Here is an 8,936-nt window from a genome sequence, read left to right on the forward strand (position 1 = left end):
CCGTTGATTGAAGAGCTGTGGAATTAATGGTACTGATTCAAAAATGGGGCAAATGATACAGATTGAAAGCGATAAATGAAGGTTTTAATCGTAAACCAACAAAGATGTTCTTCTCTACCTAAACTAGAAGGAGTGAATTCCAATAACAAAGTATAAACCTTAGTTTCTCAAAGAGAATGATTTTGATTGATAAAAAGTTGGTTCATCCTTACAAAATGGGGTTTTAAATACATCCCCCTAATGATAATAAAAGACAAGAACTACCCCTACTAGGGTTTCAATAAGGCTGTCCATAAAAGGGTAAAATAGGTGATACGCCCCGACAATCAGTACAATAGTACAGGTACGGATTGTCAGGGTTGTTAGTGAATTACTTCGGGAGGAAGTAAACCTAGAGATCCGCCCAGGGTAGATGTTGATACGCCTCTTCGTGTACTCCTAGATCCTCCCCGCTCGTATGTCCTGGGGATCCGCCCTCCTCGGTATAACCTCCATGGGTTTGATGTCTGAGGATCCGCCAGAGCACGCGTGATCAGTGCTGTCAGTTAGGATGTCCGCATCATTCCCTCCTTCTTTAAAAGATCTCGGCACTGATTCATCTTTGTTGAACTCCAAAGGACCATCTGACTTCCACGGGCTAAGGTCACGGATGTTGAACGCGGGTGAGATTTTACCGAGCCAATTTGGCAATGCTATATGCTAGGCATTGGCATTGATCTTCTTGGTGACCTTATATGGCCCGTATTTCCTAGGCCGAAGCTTGCTGCTTGTGGCGTTGGCGAGTCTCTCTTTGCCCAAATATACCATAACCTCATCCCCAACTTCAAACTGTAGGTCCCTGCGGTGCTCATCCGCCTTAGCCTTTAATTTCTGATTTCTCTCTTCAAGAGTCTCTCTCACCTCTTGGTGCATCTGTACATAATCCTTAGCCAGCTGGTTGGCCGTCACGTTTCCTTTAGGAAGATGGGTTATATCAAGGACGTGATTTGGGGTCTTTGTGTATACTACCTTAAATGGGGATCTCCCGGTTCCCGAATGTACAGAGCCGTTGTAGGCGAACCCAGCTTGGGCTAAAACCACATCCCACATCCTGGGCTTATCCTTACATTTGTTGCGCAGTAGGTTACCCAAAGTTCTATTGACCACCTCAGTCTGTCCGTCAGTTTGAGGGTGGGCGGTGGTACTAAACTTTAGGGACGTATCAAACAGAGCCCACAACGTCCGCCAGAAGTGACTGAGGAACTTCGTATCACGATCTGAGACAATGCTCTTAGGTACGCCATGTAGCCTGACAATCTCTTTGAAGAATAGCTTAGCAGTCGCTGAGGCATCATTAGTCTTGCGACATGGTATGAAGTGGGCCATCTTTGAAAACCAATCAACCACGACAAAGATGGAATCCATGCCTCTCTGAGTTCTGGGTAACCCTAGGACAAAATCCATGGACAGATCCTCCCATATGGTTTCTGGTACAGGCAAGGGTAGCTGCAAGCCAGCGTTGGTAGTACATCCTTTGGCGGTCTGGCAGATATAACACCGTTCTACTAAGTAGGCAACTTCTCTCCTCATCTTAGGCCAGAAATAACGGGAGCTCACTGCTTCATACGTCTTGTCTCGCCCAAAATGTCCTCCCAGGGATCCGCCATGTAGATCACGAACAATCTTCTTGCAGATGGAAGTGCAAGGTAAGCAAAGTTGGTTGCCCCTCATGAGATATTCATCCATCAGATGATACACCCCATCCCCATGCTGGTGCTGACACTTTTCCCAGATACTGCCAAAATCAGGATCCGCCAAGTATTCTCCTCGGATGTGTTCAAAACAATCGGTTTCCAGGTTTACTGTCTTTATTAGTGACACCCTTCGACTCAAGGCGTCCGCCACCTTGTTCTGTTTTCCAACCTTATGGATAAGCTTATAGGGGAACTTATCTATGAAGGCGGACCACCGGGCATGCATGGAGCTTCGAAGTTGCTTCTGACTTCCCAGGTACTTGAGAGCTTGGTGGTCAGTGTAGAGGATGAATTCTTTCCCCACCAAATAATGTTCCCACACTTTCAACGCCCTCACTACAGCATAAAACTCTTGATCATAGGTTGCCCACTTTTGCCGCGCTTCACAGAGCTTCTCACTGAAATATGCAATGGGTCTCTTTTCTTGCATCAAGACTCCACCAATCCCAACTCCACTAGCATCGCATTCAACTTCGAATAGTTTGTCAAAATTGGGATACGCCAGCACGGGTGATGTACTTAACTTCTCCTTGATCAGAGCGAAGCTCTCCTCTTGGGCATCCGCCCACGCGAATCCCTTTCCTTTCTTCAAGCACTCCGTCAACGGGGCCACGATGGAACTGAAGTTCTTGATGAATCGGCGATAAAATGTTGCTAGCCCATGAAAACTCCTGATATCCCCTACGTTCCTCGGAGTAGGCCATTCTCGGATGGCTCTTACCTTCTCCACATCAACTTGGACCCCATCGCCACTGACCACGAACCCAAGGAAAACCAGGCTTTCCATGATGAAGTCACACTTCTTAGTGTTGGCATATAATTAGTGTTTCCTTAATAGGTCAAACACTATCCGTAAGTGCTCCACATGCTCCACCAAGGTCTCGCTATGAATCAGGATGTCATCAAAATACACAACTACAAATTTTCCAATCACCGGGCGAAGTACCTGATTCATCAGCCTCATGAAAGTACTGGGGGCATTAGTCATCCCAAATGGCATAACTAACCACTCATACAATCCATCTCTGGTTTTGAAGGCGGTCTTCCACTCATCCCCAGATCGAATTCGTATCTGATGATAACCGCTCCTGAGATCAATCTTGGAGAAAACTCGGGATCCGCCAAGCTGGTCTAGCATATCATCCAGCCTTGGAATAGGGAACTTATACTTGATAGTGATCTTGTTGATAGCCCTGCTGTCCACACACATCCGCCAAGATCCATCCTTCTTGGGCGTAAGTAGGGCTGGGACAGCGCATGGACTCATACTTTCTCTAACGTATCCCATCTCAATGAGCTCTTCCACTTTCTGTCTCATGATGTCATTTTCCTTTGGACTCATCCGATAATGAGGAAGGCTTGGTAAACTAGCCCCGGGCACAATATCGATATGATGTTGGATGTCCCTCAAAGGTGGTAACCCACTCGGCAGCCCTTCAGGGAAAAGATCTTGATATTCGCCAAGTAGGCGGGTCACCTCAGTTGGCATCTCCCTTTCGCCCCTTTGGGCGGATTCGTGATTCGCCTTAACCATTACCACATACACCATCTGGCTCTCTTCACATTCGCTGACAAATGATTTGTGTGTAGGACAGACTACCAAGGTAGACTTCTCGTCGGCCTTTGGCTCTCTCATCATTGGTGTAAGGACGAACTTCACCCCATTCTTCACAAATCTGTAAGTGTTCTCTCTTCCTGCGTGGATGGCGTCGTTATCAAACTGCCAGGGTCAACCCAACAATAGGTGGCAGGCATCCATATCGACCACATCACAACAGACTTCATCACTGTAATCACCAATCACAATAGGTACCCTGCATCTCTGGGTCACCCTAAGTTCACCCACGTTTTTTATCCATCCCACCCTATAGGGGTCGGGATGCGCCTCCGCCAACAACCCGAATTTCCGAACGGCGCTGCTGCTCACAATATTATCTTGGCTCCCACTATCTATTATCACATTGCATCGCCCACCTTTCACCAGACAGCGGGTCCTGAATAGTCGGTGCCTCTGATCTCCCTCTATCCGGCTGGAGACTAACAAACGCCGTACCACATGAATGGCGTATCTCTCTTCATCTGCCTCATCATCATCTTCTCCTAAGGGTTCACAAAATACTTCATCCCCTTCGTCATAGTCATCTTCATACCTCTCCACCATGTTGGTGCTCTTCCTCCTAGGACATTCGTTGGATCTATGGCCTGGCTCATTGCACCGAAAACATTTAAAAGGCGCTGGCCTCGCATACGGATTGTTGCTCTTAGGTGGTATAGGTGCTTCCTTGTACGGCCTAGTATCTCCGACAAATCCCCTTCCCACACTGTTGACCTTGGTCCCACTGGCACTCGCCACCTGCTTGCCTTTGTCGTAAGGCTTCATGTTATCTCTTCCTCCAGGCGTATACTCAGTAGTGGCGGATCTCCTATATCTCCCGGTTAGTTGGGATTCAGCCTTGAGGGCTAAATTCCTGGCATCTTGTACTCGAACCACCATCTGTGTGCCAATACGATCCTGGATGTTGTATCTCAACCCTTCTAGATACCTAGAGGTCTTTTGGCTTTCAGTTTCTGACAAGTTGGCCCTTGCCGAAAGCCTCAAGAACTAGGAGGTATACTCATGGACACTTCGAGTCCCTTGAGAGCATCCCCTGTAGGAGCTGTAAATATACTGCTCATAATCCGGCGGTAAGAACCGCTCCCTCAACATCGCCTTCATCCGTAGCCAAGATCGAATCGGATCTCTGCCCCCTCTTCTTCTCTCTTCCCTCATCTGATCCCACCAAACTGATGCGCCAATCTTCAAGCCATACGCCACCAGCCTTACTTTCCTCTCATCAGGAATCCCAGCATACTCAAAGAAACGTTCCACTTCCGATAACCAGTCTAAGAATCCCTCTATATCCAGTTCGCCTCCAAAAGACGGTAAGTCTATTTTTAGCTTAAATGCATCATCTCTATCAAAGTTTCCTAGACCTGGGTATACTCTAGCAACCTCCACACGTCGGTTATCAACAGGCCCAACATCCCTTATAGTTCTAACGGTATCATCATTCCCGATACCCTCAAAGTCATCACTATCACTATCAGCGTTATGCACAAGGACAAAGTTGGGTCTTCTTACCTCAGGATCCCTAGGACCCATTTGTGGAAGCTGTTGTTCAGGGACTCCTTCCTTTCTCGGGGTTGATCCTCCCGCGATTGGTCGGATTAGAGCCAGAACCTCCAGTTTGAAGTTTTCTAGGGAGGTGGCTAGCTCCAGGAACCGTTGGTTGGTTTGCCTCTGCCGCTCATGGCTGGTTTGGATCTACTCCGCGAGGTGCTCCCTCAGCTCCTCATACCTCTGGTCACTGACCTCCAGGGAATCTTGCGGTTGTCGGGGTTGAACCATTGCCAAAAGAAGTTTCGGGTCAGGAAACGATCGGCTCTGATACCAACTGATACAGATTGAAAGCGATAAATGAAGGTTTTAATCGTAAACCAACAAAGATGTTCTTCTCTAGCTAAACTAGAAGGAGTGAATCCCAATAACAAGGTATAAACCTTAGGTTCTCAAAGAGAATAATATTTGATTGATAAAAAAGTTGTTACATCCTTACAAAATGAGGGTTTAAATACCTCCTACTAATGATAATAAAAGACAAGGATTACCCCTACTAGGGTTTCAATAAGGCTATCCATAAAAGGGTAAAATAGGTGATACGCTCCGACAATCAGTACAATGGTAGAGGTACGGATTGTCAGGGTTATTGGTGAATTACTTCGGAAGGAAGTAAACCTAGAGATTCGCCCAGGGTAGATGTTGATACGCCTCTTCGTGTACTCTTAGATCCGCCCCGCTCGTATGTCCTGGGGATCCGCCCTCCTCGGTATAACCTCCGTGGGTTTGATGTCTGAGGATCCGCCAGAGCACGCGTGATCAGTGCTGTCAGTTAGGATGTCCGCATCAGCAAATTGCTTGTGATGCTGTATACCTGGCTGTGATGGAGCTCATTCTAGATTATTGTATTGGCACAAAGACTAAAAGATCTCTGGAAGACTAAAAATACTTTATCGTATCATTGAATAAGACTTAAAGGGTTAAGATCAAAAAAAAAAAGACTTAAAGGGCAAACTATTTATCTCTGTAAATGTGTATTTATGAGGAGAAACAGCTTGAGAGAGCTCTTATCCGGTGGACACTTTCTGAAAATGGCGATTTATGTTGCAGCTTTCAACAGTCAAATAAAGTATTTTAATAGAATAATAAAGAAATATAAGAAATAAAATAAAAAAGAGAACTTGACAGTCAACACATTCACAACAGAATCAAACAGTGGCGAATCCAGGATTTGAGGGAGGGGGACAAATTCTACGTAAAAAAATTTTAGATAAAAAAATGTAAAATTGTTCAATTTTTTTATGACAAAAAAATATAAAATTGTTCAATTTTTGGTGATGAAAAATATAAAATCGTTCAATTGTCATGCATTATTTTCATGATTTTTTTTTGATAAAAAAACGTAAATTATAATGTTTCCGACTCGTAATCATCCATTTTCAGGATTCTCGGGTTGTTACGCATCAAATATCCCTAACGTTTTGGGTCAGGTGCAATTTTACTCCTAACATCTAAAATGGTGCAATTTTACCCCTAATGTTTGTAGCCAAGAGCAATTTTATCCCTAACGTTGATAAATTGGATCAATTTCAGACACTATTATAAAATACAATCATTTTTTTCTTTATTTTGCACCAATTGCATATCAATTTTGTAATTTTGTACCAATTTTACCTCTAACGTTGATAAATTGGATCAATTTCAGACACTATTATTTATGACCGAGAAGACAGTTTGATGAATTATTTCTCAAATTGACCCAATTTATCAATGTTAGGGGTAAAATTGCTCTTGGCTTCCAACATTAGGAATAAAATTGTACCATTTTAGACGTTAGGGATAAAATTGCTCATGACCCAAAACATTAAGGGTATTTTTGCATTTTAACCCTTATTTTTGGACTAAATTTTTTTTTTTAATGAGATGAGGGGGGAGGGGGTGCAAATGCCCCTTTGACCCCCTACATCCGCACCTGGAATCAAACATCTTCACATCCTGCAATTTAACAGGAATCAGACATGGACCACTCACGAAGTCTTTCATATTGTCCGAAATGTTTGGTCACTCGTTTAAGGGAGGCTTTTATCTGTTCAGTACATTTCATAGTTAAAAAGCAAAGACTTAAAAAGTAGGGTAAATTTTAAAAAAAACAAAGGGTTTCATTTTTTTTCAGAAAAATAACTGTGGCTTTTTTTTTTCAAGTGCAGGATTGTGGTTTATTCCGTTATACTATTTACGAATTTAGTGTGGCGTTTTTCTTTTCAAATGCATGACTGTGGTTTATTCCGTTATACTATTTACGAATTTGATAAAGATGTCGTTTATTTACTGACGTTGCTGAATGACAAATATGAGTTTTTAAAAAATTGGGGTAAATTAAAAAAAAACTCTATGGTTTCACTTTTTTTTTTTGCAGAAAAAATGACTGGTTTTTTTCTTTTCAAACAGAGGACTGTGATTTATTCCATTACACTATTTACGGATTTGGTGAAGACGTCGTTTATTTGTTGACGTGACTAAAAGACAAATATGAGTTTTTAAAAAATTTGACTATAAAAGACCTTGAATAACCATGTAAGATTTGCGCTCATGTGAGATTTTATAGTGAATATTGTAGCCACAAAATAGTTATAAAAAAATCTGTTGGTCAATATTGTAGATCCAAAATAGTTATAAAAGATTCATTGGTCAATTTTTTTAAAAACTCATATATGCCATTCAACCACGTCAGCAAATAAACGGCATCTTCACCAAATCTGTAAATAGTATAACGGAATAAACCACAGTCCTTTTCCTGCATAAAAAAAAATTGAAACCACATGATTTTTTTTTAAATTTACCCCATTTTTTTAAAAACCTCATATTTGCCCTTCAGCCACGTCAGCAAATAAACGACATCTTCACCAAATCCGTAAATAGTGTAACGGAATAAACCACAATCCTATATTTGAAAAGAAAAAACTCACATTCCTTTTTCTCAAAAAAAAAAAAAAAAAAGTGAAACCACATAGTTTTTTTTTTTAATTTACCCTAAAAAGTATAGCTTCTAATATAAAAGTAGAAAATCTTTTTTTTTTTTAAAGAAACGAAGGCTTTCAAATAAACTAAATGGAGCTTATATCATGGAACTGTTTGAATCAAGATTAAAGGTGCATTTCATATTGATATCTAACGCGGACCATCAAAATTAACAGCAGAATTATCTCTTCCGCCAGCGACAGAATCATCTAAAAAAAATTAGTAAGATAGCATGCGATGATTTTTTTTAATCACAATAGCATGCGATGTTAACTGTTGTAATTTTATAGGTACTTATACTTGCAGCTTTTATCGCCCTTGAAATTCTAGCCGTTTTTATAATGATGACGTACTAAAATAGATTTATGGTTTTTGGAAAGTATTAATTTAGACTCTACGTATAAAATAACATTAAGGCTTAACGTTTAAAAAAAAATACAAATTTAGACCTCGACAACGGAACGTAACACACCATTTATATTATTCCCTTAAATTGATACTTTTCAAAACCAATAGATCTATTTTTGTACCTTATCTTTATTCTCTAACAAAAACAAATGAAATATAAATGTTTAAAGCAAAAGATACGACATTTTGTACCAAACAAACAAAATCAGATATGAAGAAAGAATAACAGTGCACAACATTCATATGACACAAAAATCTGTGTTGTACATATTTTATAATGTTATTACATAATTCATAAAATAGATTAAAACATATTAAAAAAAATTCTTACTTGTTCAACTATAAAACTTTTTATTCCCTAATATTATTAGAATTACATACCCTAACCTTGATCCTTTTATTTTTTTTTAAGATTCGTTCAACATATTTTCCACATTTAACTTACTTTTTTATAACCGAGTGATTAATTGATTATATTTTACGCAAGTTTAAGGAGTTAACTGAACATTTTATGCAAATTAATAAGGCTATCAGAACACTTTGAAAATTCAGAGGGTCAATAAAGCTTTTTGAGCAAATTCAAGGACAAATGATGTACATATATAAAAACTGAAATATATATATTTATAAAATTTAATATTTATTTAAAAATTGTTCTAATCTTTTGAGATGGGGTTAAA

This window comes from Euphorbia lathyris, chromosome 8 (genome assembly GCF_963576675.1).
Source record: "Euphorbia lathyris chromosome 8, ddEupLath1.1, whole genome shotgun sequence".
Taxonomy (NCBI): domain Eukaryota; kingdom Viridiplantae; phylum Streptophyta; class Magnoliopsida; order Malpighiales; family Euphorbiaceae; genus Euphorbia; species Euphorbia lathyris.